General features: G+C 34.0%; 2 long non-coding RNA genes across 2 annotated transcripts in view; one reads left to right on the top strand and one right to left on the bottom strand.

Annotated features, from left to right (window-relative positions):
* The first annotated feature begins 850 nt into the window (after positions 1-850).
* On the top strand, positions 851-2,401 carry LOC146737949 (uncharacterized). The gene is made up of 2 exons (XR_014930715.1): positions 851-1,322; positions 2,064-2,401. It is a non-coding gene; the product is annotated as an uncharacterized LOC146737949 (long non-coding RNA).
* LOC146737950 (uncharacterized) overlaps positions 2,278-24,477 on the bottom strand; it is a 45,632-nt gene continuing 23,432 nt past the window's right edge. Inside the window, exon 3 of the long non-coding RNA XR_014930716.1 lies at positions 2,278-2,613. This is a non-coding gene — a long non-coding RNA (uncharacterized LOC146737950). The remainder of the gene's footprint in view (positions 2,614-24,477) is intronic.

A 24,477-nucleotide genomic window follows, 5' to 3' on the forward strand; every position in this document is an offset into this window, starting at 1 on the left:
ATAAAGAGCTACATGGTCACGTGTGTACAGGAGAACAACTAATGGCATTCCTTGTATTCACAAATCCATGCATTAGTGACAGATGTTTTTGAGTGAACATGATGAACGATTCATTTCCTGTACTAGTAAAACAGGTAGATATTGATTTCACCTACTTAAAGAAACTTTTGAATCACAGTCCGAAATCCAGACAAAAATATCATTAACGGTTATGTCAATTGTTATTAATTACGTCATTAGTGCCACATCAATATTATAGCGTGAGAACTCAGTACTAAGCTAATACTTTTTGTGTATGAAAACAGTGAACGAATTGTTATTTCAGCAGGATTGTTGTATACATGTTTATGTCATTACTAGGTACGTTTGTATTTAAAGGTACTGATGGAATAACACAGAAGAATTGATACAATGAATTTTCACCAGTGAAACAGGATTCTATTTTCAGGCAGTTCATCATAAGAGGTTTGAAAAAAAATCCACTATGGTGAAACGTATTTGCTCTATAAGAAGTGCATCTCCAATACAACTGATAGATTGTAAATTACACCCTTCTGAACAACTTCCTTGGTTTCTTTGGTGTTGATTGTAGGCAATAGTAAAGTGTGTTTTATCATATTTATAATAACACATTTCATTATGATTGATCAAATTGGCTCTACTGCAATGGAGCTGTAAAATACAGTTAACACAAAATAACTGCAGTACTTTAATTATTTATTGAGAAACTCTTTATATTATTAATACACATTCCACAGGGGAATGATAATGGTTACAAAAACTAATCAAAGAAATGAAAGAAAAAATAACAAGCACTCAAAAAAAAAAGATTAAAGTGCCTGTGAAATGGCTGCTATTTTCACGTCTAAAATTATCAATTGATACATAAATATTATTAATTTTTATGTTTCTAAGCATAAATTATTTTTTTTAAGTGAAAAAATGTGTTTTAAACTCAGTCTACAGCAACTTTATTTTTTGTATTTTAAAACGAGGCTCCTCATTAGCTATTCATTGCCATACAGAAATTCCCCTTGTGACGTCAGAAAGGGAAGTTGCTGGGCAGCTCGCATTGCCGATACGTGTAAATAAGGCAAATTTCTTGTGCAGTTTTCTCGTCTTTGACTAAATTGTCACTTATGTACTTTTTCGTCGAGGAAGAACGGGCCATAATGAACACTTGGATATCAAATTTGTTGCATGGAGTTGAGTTAGATGCGAGATATGTCCGTTCTGGTGTGGCTGGTCGCAGTGATGTCACCGTCCCCGGCGCACGTTTGTAAACTATCGCTGAACCTCGGCACTGGACAACTTTCGAGTCGGTAAGAAGTTCTAGTTTTTTTTGTTCTAGTTGAGCTTACTACTCTTTATAAAATATCTTATCGATAATTTCAAAGAGGTATGTGTGAACTCTTTATTATGCTCGATAAACTTAGATCGCGAATTTCCTCAGAAATATTGCCTGCTTCGTTCAAACGTGCATTGGCATCCATATATTGGATTTTCGTTCATGGTCGAAGGCGTGAGTGTCTCGTGTGGCCCGAATGTCATCGGCGTTTTACTTTATCACGTTTGATTTTTTTTTGCACAAATGAAACTCTTATTTTTTTCCACCATCAACAATTTCTGATATGGTTGTTGGGATCGGCCGACGTCTCTGTGGGCTGCTCTACACACGTAAAATGCCCAATGTTTTGACCTGGCTTCCCTTTACACGAAGCGCGGGTGTGCATTACATCCGCAAGTTTCAAAATTTTAAACGTAAATTTGAAAAATGTTTGGTGAAATAAAATTGACATATTATTATGAAAAGAAAATGAAGAAAAAAAAATTAATTAATTTTTGAATAATCGTTTGAGAGGATTGGGTGGCAATTGCTTATACTTATGTACTAATTGTAAATGTGTTCAATATTTTTTTCATCCATAATTCAAACACATATATAACATAATAATAGTTGCCTTTATTATAGTAAAAAAAGATGCATCATAAAACGAATGAATTACGTATAAACAAATGCCAAATAAAGATTGTGACCTTATTTATTTTCCAAACCTCCACAGGTTAACGAGGGGATACTTGAAGTTCATTGAAAAAGACTACAGTACTACCAGAGTGAGCAGTAACAGAGTTATCAATATTTATGTCAGAGAATTATTTAGGACTTAAATTACCAAATCTTGGTTTTTCATAGATTCCAAAATCTGAAGATGTGTTTCCTTTTTTCATTGTCACACAGTGTCACTCAATTAAAACCATATACTATAGTAATAGTAATCCATGTACAAATTATATTTTATTCACATTATTTTCCTCACATACATGTACAGACAATCCAATGTTTACATTGTCATATTTCTTTGTTCATCACAAGTCTAAATAAAATTTGTGAACTGTGTAACGTAGCCTGTTTTTTATTAGCATAATTGTTGCAGCATCTGGAAATGTATTTACACTGTTATGTGAATCTTGTAGTGTGGCAATGAACTGCCGAGACTTTGTCAGGGTGGGCATACTGGCTGTTGAGTGGCAGGGGTGCATCATCAAGTGTATGTAATACACAATCTCCTCCAACATACAAGTCTAGTGTATTGAAGAGCTCTTCTACGTAATCTGTAAATTATAATGAGCATTTTGATTCAACAATAGTAGATAGAAAACCATAAAGAATCATATCATACATGCTCTATTGAAGTACATTTCCAGTAGAAGCATCAAAATTAAAATAAAAAGAAAACATATTTTGACATTCTAGACGTTAAACTATAGTGATCAATAAAATAGGGAAATAACTAAAAAAAACGACAAATCACAGTTACTAAATAAATGACCGCCGCGTGGAAATAGATTCAGTTGAAATGGGTGAACGCGTCGGGTCACGACGAGGACAAGTGCGTGACTGGTGGCGTTTAATTGGATAACAAAAATAATTGAGAGCAACACACATACAGACAAATTCAGAGTGGACTCGATTTAGCGTGATTGTCATACTTATTTACTTGGTGATAACGCATTGACAGCCAAAGCCCGGATTCTTATTCCATAAATGATTTCTAGACATCTCGACCCAAGACATTTCGACCCAATTGAACATCTCGACCCACCGCATCGACGCGACCCTGTCTCAATGTGGCGACGCGAACCTCTATCTAGTTCAACGTTGATCGACATCTTTTAATTCGAAACATCGTGTACTATCTACTAGTATTTCCAACGCGTGTGGTCGGCGCCTTTGATTGCGTTAATTTTGTTTTTTATTTGCGAAATCTATCACTGGCAGCGTTTGTTTTGTCATGTCTCATAACTGAAAGTCCAAGCTGACTTTGTTTTGGCTGTAGGGATGAAAAACGGGTTGGGATTTTTTGGGGTCGAGATGTCCAGTGCCCCCATAAAATTATTTCGCAGATCAAGCTAGAAGGAAAGTAACAGAGGTGTGAATTCGACATTCAACACCAACCACCGAACAATTCAGAAACTTTTAGCCTGCGAAAATGAAAACAATTAGCAGTGTGTAAGGACTGCGTAATTTCCTGTTTGTCCGACGCGTCGTTTTCGTGTTACTATAAAAAATTATTGATACCTTTACATAACGCAAACTTAATTGTCTCTATAAAGCGATAATCAGGATGGCAAAACAAGTCAAATGATTTGAAACACTTACCCGACGTCTCTCTCTCTTCTGAAATCCGCCTCGGTGATCATGGGCTGGTTCGGAATCTATTTCTTTCAAAATTGTTGGTATTGCGCCAGGTTTAAGTTGTCGGCGCTTCTCTTTAAAACCTAGTTGTTTTTTCACGGCCGAAGACAGTTTTTCGAAAAAAGAATCTGAGGTGAAGTGGACACTACATATGACGCTGTAAGGAGAAGGTCCACCCCAACCTTTTCTCGTTGTTTTCACGGCTTTCGTTTACTGACGTCGCACCTTCGGATCGTTTGGAAAAGTGTGAATACTTACACTATGACTATACGTATTAATGCAACCGCCCACAACACAACGTTTAACCATCACAAACGTTTGTTCTGAAAACAACTTCTAAAAACTCTCTATCTCAAAAAAAAAAAAAAAATTGACAAAAAAAAGAAATGCCGACCGAAAAATGTATATCGTTTAAAAGTATGTTGAATCACGCAGTGTTATATAAGTACAGCTCAGGGGTATGGCTTCCTCTCATATTTTGGCATTTGGTGGCGCACTTTCGGCGAGAGTCGGAAATCCGGAAACAGTCGACCGTTTCAGGATAGGTGGGCGTGGCTACAGCACGAGATATATCTTAAATTTACTTGGATAGGAGTAACCATTTTGACAAAAACAATCAATAACTGCCCACTTCAGTAGAACACGGATCTAAAATAGTTAACGTGAGAGTGGGCATTGCACAGGCACTTTAAGCATTCACAAAAAGATAAGGAAATCAACGAATTAGCTTAGTTCAAGCTCTTTTTATTGAACTGTGCCACTTGATTACACATATATTCATCACTGAGTACCGGTAATAACATTTTTGAAGAAACTATATAATACCAGAAAATTTGACAATACATTTTAAAACTTAAAGCGAGGGAGTCGTCACCTGCGCATGCGACGATCAGCCATAGCGTGTCATTGTTTACAAACAAGTGTTTACCCATGAGCCTTTGCGTTTTTAGTGTGCTTTGTTATTGCCGATTGGGACCCAATTCATGCGCATGCGTAGGTGACGACCCCTCAGCTTTAAGTCCTGAGCTTTATTAACATCATCTGATAGTCAGAAGCTATGACATACAATGCCAATATAAAGTCAATGATGTAAACAATACTAAGCATATTGGGCAAAATGAAACAGGGTCTGCATGGACACCAATGAAGGTTGAAAGGACAGTCGCCACACAATAGACTTTGAATGTAGCATGGGACCCACATCAAACGCATGCAAAACAATTATGTTACAGCTACACATCTAATAAAGCTATGACATTGTAAACTGCCCAAATAAAGTCATCGATAAATCAAAATATGTCATTACAATTGTACATTGAACACGTCACCAGAAAAAAAATTACCAGTCATCAACGAATATGTTTCGCAATGGATTATGTCAAGATTCAGTGCCTGACAGACTACGAGATCAAACAACCAATCATTAGTCATCATAATTTGCACACCTGTCAACAGATATCATTATCAAAATGTTTCCACTAATGATATACACTGGTAAGAGAAGAAACTGACATAAAATTAAGAAGACGAAAAATTGAACTTTGTTCAGAAAGTAACTACATGTCATATTTTTCTATATACTGTATTGATTCCATTAAGAAGGGCATGTGCATTAATCTCTGAAAAGTCACAGCAAGATAATGCAGGTGGGGATGAAATTGTCTTTATTATCTGTGTACGTTGTCCATGTTTGATCTATTTCACACGTTGAATAGCTTGTGTGGTTAACAGGACTCGTAACCGTGGCAAACGTTATTATATCATCAACTCCAAATACTCTTGTACTCAGAGTAAAAATATTTATATTTTGACAGTTCTGCTATTTCTGTAAATCACTTAAAGATGGTACACATTTATGCATTAAAAGGAAAACAATTACTACTTTCAGAATGGTAAATGTTGGTCACCCAACAGCGCCCTCTGTAGGCCAAATCCCCAAAATACCAACAATACAAAAGTTGCAGAGTTTGATAATTAAACTTGAAAGACAAATTTGACTATGTTCATTTAAAAATAAACCTTTGCATAATTTAGACAGATCTGATATAAATTTACCATTTACCACATTTAAGAAGTCAGAATTTAAAACTAGAGTGACTTGAACATTATGAACATGGTAACCCAACAACAGGTCTTTCAGAGCTCAAAACCACACAGTTAAATACAACAGGCCTAATATAATTTCACCAAAAAAAAGTGAGTGACGAATGTACTATTGTGACGCATGCATAAAAACAAAATGGATGCAAGCTGTATGTAATTTGAAGAGAGGGGAAAAAAAGCTTGAAAATTGCAATGTAGCGCATGCACCACGGGAACTATTAAAATAAAACGTCTTTAGAAAGACGATTTTTTAAAGTACAATAACCTTCCCAGATGATGTTGAACTCACGAAAGAATATCAAACACATCACTGCACCTTAGGTTTGCAAGGTCAGAAGGTACTGTTATAGACTGTGCCAATCTATTCTAGATTTATAAATAAACATCGTTGCAAGGGATCTAAATACAAAGTAGCTCCAGGGCTTCAAACATTAGACACTGAAGATTCCTTGAACTTATCTCATAAAAAAAAACTAGAATGAATAGTTATTTATTTCACCAACTTTGAAAATGACCGCAGGCCATTCATTCTCACTATTGTAACAAGGACAGGCCAGTGTTTTCATTGGAAATGTCTTGCCTAAGGCATTACATTGAATGCATTTGAGAACTACCAAACATGCAGGGCCATTAATTTGTGAATATACGTGGTAAATTTGTGACTGGAATCAATTTTTTAAGTCTATAAAAGTTTGACAATAGAGAAACTATGCTTAAACTGTTACAGGACATTATTCATTGATGACCAGGTAACATTGAGAAAGCATATATTCAAACTTGTAAGGGCTTGACCATGTGAAGTCCTGGGGAGGGATTGGAAGATGCAGTGTGGAGATGGAGGGGGGACGGTACTGCATGTACATGTATACAATATTCTTTCCTGTTTTTAATGCAGGTCCCTTGTGTCTAATTTTGTTTTCTTTTCTCAAGAACGTTGCCTTATAATCTGTTTTTGTTCAAATCTTCCAAGCTCACCCCAGTTGTTCAAATGACCCACCCTAATGAACCAAAGTTGGTTGGCAGTAGGGATTCATTAATACAGAATACTTATATTTGCAATTCAATTCAATGCAACCCTTAGTAGCCCTTCCTCCATGCTTCAGATTTTGGGAATACAATTTAGCACAATAACCATAACAATAAATACAATTGGAGTAATTAACATAATAAATTGTAATACGAAAAAGATGACACCTTTACGATATTTTACTGAGGAGAACAGTACAGTTGTTTGCATGCTTAACAGAGCATTCAAAAATAAGCCCCCCTTGGGGAATAAAATCGTGAATGAAGAAAGGAGCATAAAATGTAATTATGGTCTTACAGATAATAGATGCAACATTTCAAAACTTCAGCTTGTTTCTAGGACAAAGTATTCACACTACCCGAATTTGATTAGATTTAACATACTTCTTTCTCCTTTACGATTTTGAATGAACCTTCCCCTAACCTGGTCAATGTACTTTCTATCCATTAAAGCAATGGCTGCTTAGATACCGTATTTTATGTGTATCAAGCTTGACCTGAATTCAGCTAACATGTTTCAAACTAGAAACATCTTAGAAATAACAAGCAGCCTATCGGCTGAGATAGCTCCGCTGTTAGCAATGCACATTTCAATTAAAGAACTGAAGACATGATTAGAAAATGAACAATATGAATAGTATCAAAGCAATCAGACTTACAGTTTTTAACAAGAAGTCGAAAATATCACTTTTTACCAAAAAATTACAAAAATATTCACCAAAATAAATTAATTAGAGAATTGAAGATATCATCACAAAACGAACAAATCTGAGAGAGGTCCACATGTAGTACCTATATATGTAATATCAAAGCAATCAGACTTACAGTTTTCAACAAGAAGTCGAAAATATCACTTTTTACCAAAAATGACAAAAATATTCACCAAAATTAGAGAACTGAAGATATCATCACAAAATGAACAAATCTGAGAAAGGTCTACATGTAGTATCTATATATGTAATATCAAAGCAATTGAACTATTGGTTTTTAACAAGAAGTCGAAAATATCACTTTTTACCAAAAATGACAAAAATATTCACCAAAATTAGAGAATTGAAGATATCATCACGAAATGAACAAATCTGAGAGAGGTCCACATGTAGTACCTATATATGTAGTATCAAAGCAATTGGACTTGCGGTTTTTAACAAGAAGTCGAAAATATCAGTTTTTACCAAAAATGACAAAAATAATCACCAAAATTAAAGAATTAAAGATATCATTACAAAATTAACAAATCTGAGAGAGGTCCACATGTAGTACCTATAGATGTAATATCAAAGCAATTGCACTTGCGGTTTTTAACAAGAAGTCGAAAATATCAGTTTTTACCAAAAATGACAAAAATATTCACCAAAATTAGAGAATTAAAGATATCAACATGAAATGAACAAACCTAAGAGAGGTCTACCCAAGGTACATATACACCAAGTATCAAAGCATTTAGGCTTGTAGTTTTCAAGAAGAAGTCGAAAAAGTAAAACATTGACACGGACGACGGACGACGACGGACGACGACGACGGACAATCACTCATATGATAAGCTCCGCTCGACAAAGTCGACAGCGGAGCTAATAACTTTGGCAAACTCTATATTTACCTTCTAATTTTAATTTTTGAAGTGAGACTAAAATTATATTAATATGAATCAATAGTTTATAAACTAAAGGCGATACTTGGATATTGGACATCATGATGTACATTTTTGTATGTAACTTGATGGCTTTCCCAAGTCTTTACAACATAAATATTTTTTCTAAAGCTAGGTACATACACATCAATCAGCTCATCAAATTTGACACCTTTATTTTTATTACTTAATCCATACAACAATCACAATAATCAATACTTTTGTTGAAAATAAGTACTGACAGTACACATGGTGGAAAAAGATCATGACCACTGTTGTTAAAAATATTACGCAACAGATTTGAAAAAGTTGAATATGAGGTTATTATATTAAAACATAAAATTAAAGTTTTTATCAAAAAATTATCATATTTTATACTTTGGAAACGAAATACTAGACGAACTATTGTACAGCCAGACCTGTTTTTTATATGGAAAAATCTACAAAAACTAAGTATGAAAAGGGTTATTAAACCATTTGAAATCGTGGGAGTGGTTGGAAGATTTATTAAACAAGCAGCCTATCGGCTGAGATAGCTCCGCTGTTAGCAATGCACATTTCAATTAAAGAACTGAAGACATCATTAGAAAATGAACAATATGAATAGTATCAAAGCAATCAGACTTACAGTTTTTAACAAGAAGTCGAAAATATCACTTTTTACCAAAAATTACAAAAATATTCACCAAAATAAATTAATTAGAGAATTGAAGACATCATCACAAAACGAACAAATCTGAGAGAGGTCCACATGTAGTACCTATATATGTAATATCAAAGCAATCGGACTTACAGTTTTCAACAAGAAGTCGAAAATATCACTTTTTACCAAAAATGACAAAAATATTCACCAAAATTAGAGAATTGAAGATATCATCACAAAATGAACAAATCTGAGAGAGGTCCACATGTCGTACCTATATATGTAATATCAAAGCAATCGGACTTGCGGTTTTTAACAAGAAGTCGAAAATATCACTTTTTACCAAAAATGACAAAAATATTCACCAAAATTAGAGAATTGAAGATATCATCACGAAATAAACAAATCTGAGAGAGGTCCACATGTAGTACCTATATATGTAGTATCAAAGCAATTGGACTTGCGGTTTTTAACAAGAAGTCGAAAATATCACTTTTCACCAAAAAATGACAAAAATATTCACCAAAAATAGAGAATTAAAGATATCATTACAAAATGAACAAATCTGAGAGAGGTCCACATGTAGTACCTATATATGTAATATCAAAGCATTTGCACTTGCGGTTTTTTACAAGAAGTCGAAAATATCAGTTTTTACCAAAAATGACAAAAATATTCACCAAAATTAGAGAATTAAAGATATCATTACAAAATGAACAAATCTGAGAGAGGTCCACATGTAGTACCTATATATGTAATATCAAAGCAATTGCACTTGCGGTTTTTAACAAGAAGTCGAAAATATCAGTTTTTACCAAAAATGACAAAAATATTCACCAAAATTAGAGAATTGAAGATATCATCACGAAATGAACAAATCTGAGAGGTCCACATGTAGTACCTATATATGTAATATCAAAGCAATTGCACTTGCGGTTTTTAACAAGAAGTCGAAAATATCAGTTTTTACCAAAAATGACAAAAATATTCACCAAAATTAGAGAATTAAAGATATCAACATGAAATGAACAAACCTAAGAGAGGTCTACCCAAGGTACATATACACCAAGTATCAAAGCATTTAGGCTTGTAGTTTTCAAGAAGAAGTCGAAAAAGTAAAACATTGACACGAACGACGGACGACGACGACGACGACGATGACGACGGACAATCACTCATATGATAAGCTCCGCTCGACAAAGTCGACAGCGGAGCTAAAAAGCCAGACACAGAGAGAAAAAAATGCAAGCAGGGGAAACATTGCAAAAAAAAAAATTGCATGAGTCACACCCCCACATCCCTCATGATTTTAAATGGTTGACCTCTTGGTGAACACAAACTCTACAGATATATTTTATGCATATACAACGCTTAAACACTACAACCAAATTTTCACTTGCCCTTTGTTATTGACTTCAGATTTACCGATACCAGTCAACTAAATGTAGTTGCAGTTCGTAAACAAATCCACCTTCCCACAATCCTAACTTTGTCCAACAATGTGCGCTGGGGTCTTTCCGCTGTTTTTTTTGTTCTGTATAAATTATTGTAGACTCGCCGAATCTTGTAAAATAAGAGCTGCTCTTTCTTGCAGTATATTCAATCAATGACGTGCATATTAAGTATCAAAGTACATTTTCTGATTGAATATTTACTATCGACTGACAACAGCAACATGTTTTTATCAGAGTTTGGAGATAAGCTACTGCAACACTCTTGGCCAGAATGCTGTTCGAATGACGTGCATCGAACACCATGGAAAGGAGAATACCTATTGCCCACAAACCCAGAGAGTTGTCAGCTAATAATAATCACATAAATCGTAGCTCATGCCAGTTGTTCAGTTTTTATGACAGAATAAACAGTACACAAATTGTTATGTGGGTGTATAATCATTCTTTGCTTGTGATCTACTGTCAGTAACTGGGGTGAAGGCATTATTCAACAAACTGACTTTCAATGCTACCGGTTATTCTGTTCAATCTGCTGATTCAATATTTTATTTTTAATAGCAGCCTGGTAGTAAACTTAACTTTACGGTATTTTTGAGTGGGAGTTCTGATCTTTCACAACTTCTGTGTAAATGCCAGTTTTATAGTGTTTGACTTGTGTGGGAATTTCCAATACATCAACATTCTTATGTGGTTACTCATCAATACAAACATCCCAACACATCTTGCTAAGACATATTTGAGCATGTGGAAGCAAGTGACTAAAAAGTATAAAACCGTGCAATTTGGTTAATGAGATAATTCACTGGTAGTTGTTATATATATATATTTATCATATACCTTGTATTGCCTTATAATGGGAATAATGGCCTTATAATGGCTATGGGAATTGCGCCCTCACATCAGGGCAATAATTTCCTGCATCACGTCTGGCTTTCATCATTCAAAACAAAGCGCATAATTCTAAAAATTGTAATAATGTCTATAAAGTATATGATAAACCCTTTATGAACTGGATATGGTCGTACGGCTTACGTGCTTCTGACGCACAACTTCGGGCCGCTAAAGCCATATCCAGTCCATGAAGAATAATATACAGAGAATTTCATGACAGCATGAATGTTTTTTTATATCTTATAAGCGACAGTCGTAAAGAACTTGAACAATCACAACATGTTAACAAATACATGGTAGTAAATCGCACAATGATTGAAGGAAACGTGCAATGACTCATGGGCAATAGGCATTTTAATACATAATGGCTTCTATTCCCAATGAAAGTATATTCTTTGAATTTCAATGAAGCGTGGGGGTCATCCAGTGCATATGTTTTATGAATATTTTATAAACTTTAATAAAAAACATTTACTTTCATAAAACTTCATTGTATCTACTTTAAACTTTTTCCTTTGTAGTAATAACACTTTATAAATTTAAGTTTTAGCTCATTTGTAGTTGCAGTTACCCCAACTTGGAATTTGATTTGTACCTCATTACATGATATTAAAGTAATTAAAGTAATTATCATGAGACACAAAATACCACACATTATTAATATTATTTGGAAATCAAATTATCATGTTTATGCAATATGCACGTTTGTTCCTGTTAGTAGTTAATTATATTTTTGTCATTAAAATTCCAGTCTGAAGGAATGGGGATATAAATAATATAAGAAGTCATAACTTGGCTACGAAGGAATTTTATTTTTGTCTGGAAATAAAATCAAAGCAGTATCGGCAACCATGCACGCTGATTATGAGATAAAAGAATTCTTCCCCCTGGTATTTCACTCAAATTTAATAGCACATGTAGAAGGCATTTTCGTGTTCTTATTTTACATCACAAAAGCATGTATATATCAAAAAAAGTTTCAAAGTACCAATGATGTTTCCATGGTAACAGATGTCTGTAAAAGGCACATGAAAATTAGGAATCTGGCTGGGGATTTGGGTGGGGGGGAAGAAATACATTAAATCTTCATGCAGGGAACTTGTCCCTAATTTGTAAAAATATATTAACCATCAGCATGTCTAGAACATAAATTAATCAGCTCATTTGCATATCATTTGAGGGGAAGACATTCCAATAATTATCATATAACTTTTTTTAAATATGGCATTAAATTATGCAGGTTTATTTTTTGAAAGTTTACAAAAGTTGAGTTCGGCATTCAAAGGGTATTATCACATTTCACTGCTGTTACGCATGCTGTGATTGGTTGAGACTCGGTCACATGACATTGAATAAAAATGGATATTACATGGTATATTGCCCGCCAAGTGGATATTACATGGGTATATCACATGAATGACATCACTGACACTACTGCGCAACGTTACTGCGCATAACAAATAGTCGTTTGCTGCACTGGGACTGCCCTGGCCGCTGTTGTTTTCAGGGTTGCTTTCAAGGTTTTGAAGGAACTTTAGCCATGCGAAATAGACAGTGAACGTGCCAGAATGGATATTAAGTAAGATACTCTGTTTTGATGTTTAGGGTATTCTTTATATGAAGCAAAAATGTACCGCAACCGCCACTGAAATGTCGCAGCAGGGGTCGTTGCGGCGCGTTCTACGCTGTGAGCATTTCTACGCCTTCCACACCGATGCTAACTGAAAACGCTCTAAAGTTGGGTGGCTTGTGAATAGGTGTGGTACATTCATGAGAAAGTAATTTCAGTCACTTCCCAGGCACTCTGACATTTTTATCTGCAGAGTGATCAAATAATTTGCGTTTGAGAATTTCTCAATTCATTTCAAAAATGTTATTCTCAATAATTTGAGTGATTCACACTGCTAAAACACGGTTACTAAAAAGAGTATCCGTGGCTGAAAATAACATGATTTACTGAGTGTATTTCGTTGTTGTTTTTTCAGCAAGCAATGTATGTATGTTATTGAGTAATATGAAACTTGTTATAATAGATAAAATAAAATATTGTATACTTCAAATATAAGTGTTTTTATTTTGTGGGAGAGCGGGTGTGAGTGATGTATGGTAGCTGTGATTATCATGGTGGATGTCTGTTCGATGTGATAAAATAAATAACACATGGTTATTCGGGTAATATCTCGATTTATTGTCTGCCCTCTGACTGTTGATCATGACCATAATATTGATGATGTCCTCGCCCTCGGCTCTGGCATCATCAATATTATAGTCATGACCACCATCCCTTGGGCAGTCAACAAATCGTGATATTACCCTCACAAGTATGTGTTATTATTTAAAGTACCAGTGCAATGCCCACCCTCACGTTTCCCATTTTAGATCTGTGTCCCACTGAAATGGGCAGGTATTGATTTTTTTGCTGAAAATGATTACTCGTATCCAAGTAAATTTGGGATATTTCTCGTGTTGTAGCCACGCCCACCTATGCCAAAATGATTTCCGGATTTCCGACTCTCGCCGAAAGTGCGCCACCAAATGACAAAATGTGAGAGGAAGTCATACCCCTGAGCCGTAATAACACTGGTCATTCAGTATACTTTTAAACGATATACATTTTTCGGTCGGCGTTTTTTCTTTTTTTTTTGTCTATTTTATTTTTTGAGAGGGAGTTTTTAGTTGTGTTGTGGGCAGTTGCTGTGAAACGTATAGTCATAGTGTAAAGTATTCACACGTTTCTAATCGATCCGAAGGTGCGACATCAGTGGACGAAAGCCACTTAACCTCAGATTCTATCTTTTTTTTGAAAAAACTGTCCTCGTCCATGAAAAAAACAACTAGGTTTAAAGAGAAACGCTGACAACGTAAACCTGGCACAACACTTTTGAAAGAAATAGATTACGGACCAGCCCATGATCACCGAGGCGGATTTCAGAAGAGAGAGAGACGTCCGGCAAGTGTTTCAAATGAGTTAACTTTTTTTGCGATCCTAATTATCGTTTTATAGAGACCATTTAGTCCCTGTTAAATAAAAAGGTAGCAATAATTTTGACAGTGACACGAAAACGAAGCGTCGGACAAATAGGAATTTACACAGCCTTACACACTGCTAATTGTTTTCATTTTCGAAGACTAAAAGTTTCTGAATTGTTTGGTGATTGGTGTTGAATGTCGAATTCACACCTCTGTTCTTTTTTTACCTCCATGCTTGCAACTTGATCTGCGTAATAATTTATAAAATAAGAATCCGGGCTTGGTCAATGTGTTTCCACCAAGTAAAGTTTTAATACGATGTTATAATTATGACAACCACCCCATGGATCACGCCAACTCGAATCCACTCTGAATTTATCTGTATGTGTGTCGATCTCGATTATTTTTGTTATCCAATTAAACGCCGCTTTTAACGCACTTGCCCTCGTCGTGACCTGACGCGTTCACCTATTTCAACAAAATGTCAATTTATTTACACGCCAAGCCATTTACTCAACCCCATGCAACAAAAAATTGATACTATGTGTTCATTATGGTCCATTCTTCCTCAACAAACAAGTACATATAAAGTGACAATTTAGTCAAAGACGAGAAAACTGCACAAGAAATTTGCCTTATTTACACTTATCAAGAAGTTTAAAACACTTTTTTTTCACTTAAAAAAATAATTCATGCTTAGAAACATAAAAATTAATAATATTTATGTATCAATGGATAATTTTAGGCGTGAAAATAGCAGCCATTTCACAGGCACTTTAAATAGTAGTGGTCATCTATACTATGACTTGATTCAAGGTTAGACATGATATTCATGCATCAATATAGCACCATGATAGGAGGCTACAATTATATACATTCATCCACATATCATTGAAAACATGCTTTAATCAATATGCAATTAGCTAATTAATATGCACGTCTGGATCAGCATCTGTGGAGCAAGTTAATTAATTCTAGAAAATAATTATGATAATATAAAAACCTGCTAATTATGCAAATTACTTATTAAATACTTTATGTTGCTTTTAGTCCAAAAGAAAATTAAAAAATATATTGTTTTTTTTCAAAACCATAACAAGATATATGTTTAATATTTATTAAATAATGCCTTAAAATACTGTGGAATACTTTATTTTAGCTGGATTTAATTTTCACTGAAAAGGCTTTTTGGGCGTTTTGCTTGGAATTTATTTTCACTGATTTTTGATGAGTTTAATGTGAAATATAGGAAAAAAAGTATATTCGCTGGATTTTATTTTCACGGAATCATCCTTTTCAGCAAAAATAGAGAAAATAAATTCCAAGCAAAAATAAAGTATTCTACAGTACATGAATTAAAGATTGATTTGGATTGACAAAACCTGAAACAGAAAATAACAAATTTTATAAAATTTCTGTCATTCTCCTTCCACACGTTTCACACTTTACTGGTACACAGAATTGTAAACAATATTTACGAGACACAGGTTTCAAACAGACATGATCTATTTTAGATTTGTATGCATTTTATTTTCAGATTTAGACAATGATTATCGTAAAAACCTGTAAAAAAAGCTGTCTCCATTATTTATGAACAATTTAGAACCAAAAATTCATGATTTCTCATGTTTAAATACTTTAATAGAAGCAGCATACCCTCTTTTGCATTGTTGCGGCTTCTATTACAGATTTTACATTAATTTTTCTGGTCATTATGATAATATAAATAACATAAATATGGCCACTATAATTAAATACAGACAAATATTGTCACACATTTTGAAGTTTTTGCTTTTAACACTTCAATACTGGAAACATTTACCAAAGTGCATTGTACAGCAGCTGACACAGGGCCTGCCACATATATATTGTTTATTTATAGTTTTCATGAACAATAGTCTTTATGTGGGAATCATGGTGAAACTATGTTGTTCAAATAGACCCACTCCCCACACTGACTGAAATCTCAGACAATACAATTTCATTGTTTTCATTGAGGGACAGTGAAACTTCAAAAAAAGTACTGTGCCCATCTCAAACAAAGGTTTATATACAGCAGGGTAGAAAACTTGCATATCAATGTATCTTTCTACAAGTTTTTCAAATAGGAATGCAGTCTTTGATAAGACAGTTCAATATGAATGTTGCCTAGGGTACATGTATAAAGTCAAGTTACAAAAACACGACATGACACAATGGTACCCACTATCAAGTTTACAAACAGTATTCTCCACTTCTGCTTAGTATTTCTAGATGATAATATTCTAACTTATTAATATCTACATGTATAACAGAATATTATACGATAAGATTTGTTGCAACAACAGCAAAGTTATATTATTATTTTTTACTGTTGATCAAAATGAGGTCATGTAAACATGGATCATAATATTTACATACCTGTAACTCAGAGGGTACAATTTGATATTTACCGAACATGATTTGAACCAATTCCAAGAGCTTTACTCAGGATAAATCTGTTTAATACCCATTTGAAGTACAATAAATCATTCATTAGGACTTTTTAAACTTTTCAAAAGTACTTCATAATATTATTATTTTTTATCAAATTTTAAATATTAATAAGTTGTAGTAAATGCAATTTGATTAAATAGTAAGCAAAATTATGAGGATATATTAAATACTGTTTTTTATGCAACAATGCCAGCTTTTACAACAGTCTACGAATGTATGGAAGAGCTGGGAGAACAATAAACAGGGTCACATACAATGGTCCTCAAAGACTCAAGTTCAACCCAATTCTTTCTGCTATGTTTAATATCTCGTTTAAATTGTAGCTGTCCAGCATGCAACACTGCATGTAATTGGAGCATGATAACCCCAGTGGGAGTACATGTAAATATAGACTTGGGTTGGTTCATAGGGTTAATTTCAGTATTATGAACAGTTCAGATTGATAGCGCATATGTTTAATATGACTTGTCTTTGCACCAGCTGTGAACAAAATTGAGTCACACGTGTCTGAGAAATGATCTGGGAGCGATGGACAGATGACACTTGCAGGAAACCAGAACAGTCCTAGTTTCAGACTTCTGACAGGGACTAAATTGTGAATATGGTATTAAAAATTTAATGACATCCAACTCATTATGTACTCTGTGTTGTATATTATTATATGTTTCAGTCATATGGGCCTGTGGCCTAGAAAAACTTAAATTAATAATAAAAAATAAATTATTAATTAAAAAAAATATATGAATTATAATAATTTCATGTAGAAAGTTAAAAATGTTTTATTTATGAAGCCTTAATAGTTCCTAAAACAATTCTAGTGTTTAATTAAAAAGCAATGTAGTTTAAATAAATTATTGATCATATTAATTGACCAGGGACTGACCTAACAAATGCACTTGGACTACAATAGATTATTTTATTCTAGCAGGAATTAACTTTCCCCAAGAACTGCAATTTGGGTTTACACAATAATATATTTTCATGAAAATTAAGTACCGACAGTGGTACATTACTTGGGGTTTGCAACTTGCATAGTACTGTATGGTAACATCATGTCAAGATCCCATTCAAATCTCTTCTCGTAGATAGCGAGACTGAGGCTACGACCTTCTGACATGACACATATCAATGGTTTGTAATGAAAAAAATAAACTTTTCTTGTCATTATCATAGTGAAAAATGTAATACATCGAAAATGTACATAAAATATAGTTCTCGTAAACCGTCATATCGTGGGCAGCTATTTTGATCCACCTAGACATCCCAGTATCCTAGATACCTCGGGCATGCGCATTTGCATTTTTTCTGAGTTGGAACGTTTATGCGAGAGCGAGATTGTGACAGGATCTTGGTATCATGTCACCGTAGTTACAAACCCCAAGTAATGTACCTCTGGTACCAAGTATTTTAATTAGATTATATTTTTCAGAAAAAAATAATGGAAAAAAATTATTGCATGAAGAACAGTTCAAATCCAGTTGAACTGCTGAAGCTGAAGCTGAACACAAAGCTACATAAAATCAACACAAACTTGTAAGATTATAATAATTGACCACTAACCATCAATTTCATTTTTTTTTAATTTATGAAAATATTAACAACACCAACCAGATTTTGGAGCCAATCACAAGATTTGGGAGACAATGGAATTTGTTAAATTTTTGGGGTAATACATAATGTGGACCAATTCCACTATGAATTTTTTAAATTTAATTTTCAGTTTCTCTTTACACTTTCTGTATACTGTAAAATACTTTATTTTCGCTTGGAATTAACTTCCGGTATTTTCACTGATGGAATGATTCAGTGAAAATAAAATCCAGCGAATATACCTTTTTTCCTATATTTTACATTCAACTCGTCAAAGATCAGTGACAATAAATTCTGTAAAAACACCCAAATAGTCTATTCAGCGAAAATTAATTCCAGCTAAAATAAAGTATTCTACAGTACTATACCCATGTTTTTTAGATATTTGATGTTAGAAATAGTAAATAGTAAATAAATAAAAAAACTATGTTTGAATAAATTTATCCAAAACATGTTGTGATGAAAATTAACATGTTGGCAGTGATAAAGCAGTTTTAAATTGTATACACTAATTACAGTGTTAAAGGCCCAGATATACTATAAATTCGGTCCTAAACAATAGGGATTATTTCCTTGCTTGTCACGCTGTAGTAAACAGCTTCAGCCAAGCCCCGGTAATAGCGCGTTTTCTCGAACTTACAGGTCGATTATGTCATGCCAAAGTGGATGCATGCGACTATGAATATCACAGCAGTGACTGTGTGTAGTATTTATGACAATAAATAGTGTACGAGTTGAGATTTTGGCGGATAAAAGTCAAAAACTCGAACCGGGGAAAGGGACGCGCTACTAATCTTGAATAATTAACTACTGTCAATCAAAGTCACGTGATGTTGGACCGCTGAAACAGGATGCGTCATAGGCTATGCAAGTCATTAACAACACTCATTAGCATAATCACACCTCCAATTCACACTTGCCCGGGCAAGTGAATTGGGCCTTTAAATGTGTATGGCTATCAATGTGTTAATCCCTTATAAATATTCAATCAATGAAATTAGTGTTAAATATGTCTGCTATATAACTATAGAAAGTTATTAGAAATTGATAGAAGACAAATTATATGAAATGACATCTGTCACATCAATAGGATATATCCTGAACAAAATTGTAGACAAATATGGTTATTTTGATTCAAGTATAATGTATTTCAAGAAATCATCTGTATAAAGTAAACAGCATAGCTACTATTCCTACATGTATACATGCATGCATGTGGCCGATATGCTGATCTAATGAGAGGAATTAATATTACAGAAACAGCTAATTAATTAATTAAAAAAAAATGTTGTCATCAACATCTACATCTTCAGCTGAGCTTTTGAAAATTGCAAACCACATTTACAGCAATCAATGGAATTCTTACCTAACCTCATGGCGTTCGCAGGTCTTGACTCACTGACTCTAGTCTCCTTTATCGACATGAATAATGTACGAGTCTGTTATATAATCATATAATGTGTATGGTAATTTTAGCATAGTTGTGATGAGGATAACAGCACTCTGTATGTATAAATACATCTAAAAATACAACTGATATGAGCATGTGAAAGAATTCGTTCTCGTATGCCACATGTTATATTTTCATGAATGATGTTAGCGACAACTGTGACTTGAGTGAGAGAGAAAAATATTCAAAACCAAACAATGCTTTTTGCTGAGATGTGCACACACAAAAAATGTGAACTTTTTTTTTTCGGTTTCAATAGCTCAGTCTGCTTTTGAACTGACATGTACATTAAACAGAACAAAGCATGTGAATGTGCTTACTGTGTCCACCAATCAAACCATAACCCTGCTCAATAACCAAGACTAATTACTTGCATTATCCAAACTCTAAAAGGCCCAAAATTAACAAGAAGTTACAGACAAAATGTAAGGTAAAATGTTGCAGGACAATTCTTACTTGCATCTTTCAACAATGAACAAATCCAATTCTGAATTCTTGAGAACAGAGATGGCATTTATCGTCACAAGCAAACTAGAAACATCTTCCTCCAATAATTTACCAGTTCGAGCTCAAATATTATTAACCAAAGAAACCATACAGGCACTACATGTACACTCTACGTACGTACGTACGTATGTAAATTGTGTTGGAAATGCCATGTATTCCACATTTATAGTAAAAACCTGGCATATATTATACTGTATTCCTCTATTATAATCGCATCCCCAGTAGAAGCAGATGTACCAGTATATTAAATACTGAATCATCAAAATATTACATATTTTCACCACAAGAAGACCTCTGTAATTTATGTAAGCGGATGTGCTACTAATGGAGCAAATACTGTATACCATACTATCTATATATTATAGCATATAAATAAACAATGATTGTACTGTTTGGTTAATGTATTTCTACTAATTGGAGATGAGCTTGTAATAGAGCAAATACAGTATATTTAATCATTTATTAAACTTGTATTCATTAGGATGACAACTGATAATTTGTGAAATTTACATTCATATTGAAAACCCATCAATCACTAAAAGGACAAAACTGTTCCTATCTCATTAAATACATTATAAACTTCAGACTTCTAATATATATTTAATTATAATCTGCAAGCATATTAACATGGATAATATTAATTTTTAATTAAATGTCCATCAGATACACCCTGTGGAGTGGCATAGACATGACATACTTACATGCCTGGTTACACTGACCCTGTGCCATGCAGACCATTAACAATTGAGATCAATGTCAGCTGGACACATTAAAATTAAATACATGTATCGGCTTGTTTTTTTCAACAAACTTTTTTTGCTTGACACTTATCAGTAATAGAACTTAGACGCAAAAGGCTGCTGAGGTCTTGTTGTAAGTGAGCGAATTGCATGATTTGTTTTTGCTCCTGAAATAGCATTTTCCCTAAGTTGATAGAATCCACTGCTCTGTTGATCAATGTAACCATGGATATTTCGCACAAAAACAAATCTCTTGATTCTCCTGCTCTGAACAAGATCTTAAAGCGGGGCAGTCGTCACCTTTGCATGCGTCAGATGGCCATAGCGTGTCACTGTTTACAAACAAGGGTCTATCCATGAGCCGTTGCATTTTTAGCATGTGTTGTTATCGTCGCTTAGGACTCTATTCCCACGTGTGCGCAGGTGACGATCCTCCTACTTTAACGGCTATACGCATGCAAGATCCGATGTCAAATGACTGCTTAAACTATCTTTTTTATAGAAATGAAGCACAGAAAATATAAATGATTTTTGATATATTACGGTTCTATATGAACCATGGCCATACATTTGCAATATGCAAACCATAATATATTTGATAGCCAAAGATAAATTATTTCACAGAGTAATGATATATTATAAATCTCTAAGCTATATGATAATTATACACTATACATGGTATCGGTGAAATTACAATACAAGAAGTACATGCAGTTCCATTTTGAATATTTTGTTTACAATATGGTGTCATGTGTATCAGCTTTATCAGCATCAGTTTCCAAGGAAGTAAAATGAATTTCACTAAATTTGTTATCTGAATATCTCCACTGGTTATATCTTTCATAATTGATGTATCATTAAAGCAACAATAACTATCTTTCTGATTTTTATTTTTAATAAAAAATTAGTGTCATTAGTATCAATTTGTAACTGCCGAAATGTGGACACTGAAAACATAACATATGCAAGTGAAAAAAGATGGCCGCTGGTTTGTGTCCAGATCTCCAGAGGGGGCCATCTATTAGCTCCAAAAGCTCCATTTGTTGGCCCCAAAATTAGGGTTCATTTCAAGAAATATTGAAAGAATTTGGTTGATAAAGTCTGGTGGGGAAAAGGTAAATGGTGTTTATCAAGTCAAGATTTTCAGAAAGTCTTGTTGTCTTCAGGACCCAAGTGAAATGTTCACTAGCAAAATTCCCAAAAATTCATCTCAAGAAAATTGAATTTCACATGACCCTATATGCTAAGAATTACCACCGTTTTCAGTTTTTTTAGCAATAATTACATCTGACACTATGAGAAATACATGTACAAACACTGTCCTAGGTCCGTGAAACTTGTATCCCATCCATCAGTTACATGTACACTAGTAGCATTCAAACACAATAACGTGGTGCGCAGAAAAGCAAAGAAACGACATTTGATTGACCGATAACCCTGCTAACTAATCTGAGTGACAGAAGATTAGAATACCTTAAAGTCCAGCATCCATTACATTCCAGCCCCTTCCAGAGATGGAAAGTACAAAGTCATATATAAAAGTACATGTATCAATCACGAAAAAAAAAAATCTTCTTTAACTATTGAAAATAAAATGGTTTCCTTTAGCCTGACAAAAGCATAATGAACAAAATTTGGGATTAATAACACCGAAAATTGTGAAAACACTGATGGTGAATCAATTAACTGTATTGATACCTTAGTCTGTGGGTTAATAAATTAATTACTTTGTTAAACCAGCAAGGTCTGTCATATCCATTAAAACACCTACCAGTAAATCTAATGGGAAAACAAGGTTAATAAATTATTAACTTTGTTAAACCAGCAGGGTCTGTCATACTCATTAAAATACCTACTAGTAATCTAATGGAAAACAACAGTTTTTCATCAAAGTATAAATCTGATACCCCGATATCAGCTGTAAGTTACTGGTAGATCCCATATCATGGGATTAAAATAAAATAATGCCAAAAGCACTTCAAGTTGTGTACTGATCGGCTGGTGTACATGTGTCACCGTGATAAATGGTTACATGAACATAAGTAGAAATCCTGTCTAACAAATTAGAAAATGAGCTCTACTCAACACTGTGCCTGGTATGTGAAAATATACAGTATTTGCTCTATTTTAACTGCAAATATTTAAGGTAGCTGGCTACAATTGAAACAGATCAGATTTCCTTGACTTATACACCAAACTATTTCACCAATTCATCTTTGGTTTTGATCACAAAAAAAAGGCTCATAATATCTGCAACTCAAAATCCTATTTTTTTTTTTTTCAGAGAGTTTTTCACCAGTGTAATGTTGTGAGTGAGTGCAAATCATGAAATTTTGTAAAAGAGGTTATTTCTGTGGAGTCCTACGACAGCGAAATGTTTTCCTCACGATTGACATAAAATCACAAAAAATGTATAGCACAAGCTGTTGTAACATGCTTAACATCACAAAAGCAAACAATCCCAGTCCAGTAAGGTTCCATACACATAAATCAATACAAGAGGCAAGAAAAGTAATAACTGTTTCCACAGACTAATTTCAAAATTATCCTAGTCCATTGATATCAAGTCTCTTAAAAATAACGTTTTGCACGAACAACTTCATTGTTTGCACCCTCTTTATAGGTCCATCTATCCTTGCAGTAAATGCTTTAGCGGTTTCAATTTGATATGTGTATTTAAACCGACATCTTTGTTCTACTGTGCGTGGACATGACACGATGACGACAACGACGCTTTCAGTAATGCCGCTCTCTAATGTAGCTGACTAAGCTTAAATCAGAGTTAGTTAAGCTGAAAGCAAGGAAGCATGACGAAGATTGATAATGACTCATTGAGAACAAGGTTTCTATTTAATAGTTTCAATCCTGCAAACAAACTACATTGTGTCCTGAGTGGAGGGTGCTTTGAAAAACAGAAACAATGCAAAACACTTGTCCATTTGCCAGTACCACAAGCCGGAAAAGTATTTGGAACAACTGGAAATGTCACTCTTGCCAATTTATCGTTTTTGACATTGTGCAAACACTGATTTCTTGAGAAAGCTGCGTATTTAATGGATGTACTTTTTATGTTTCTTTTAGATCAACAATAAGAAGCCTTTCAAGTTCAATTTGGATGAACGCCAATAACACCATTATTATATCTGTGTCACTCTATATTGCATCTTATAAGTGAGATACATTGGAAAAAGATATATTTTCTCACACAATTTCAAGTCACACTTTGATTCATCAATATAAATTTGAAAGGAACAGAGCTTTATTCAATTGCATACATTCTGGTTGACTTGGTTACCAGCTC

The sequence above is a fragment of the Saccoglossus kowalevskii genome, chromosome 10 (assembly GCF_978046115.1).
Source record: "Saccoglossus kowalevskii chromosome 10, keSacKowa6.1, whole genome shotgun sequence".
In the NCBI taxonomy this organism is placed as follows: domain Eukaryota; kingdom Metazoa; phylum Hemichordata; class Enteropneusta; family Harrimaniidae; genus Saccoglossus; species Saccoglossus kowalevskii.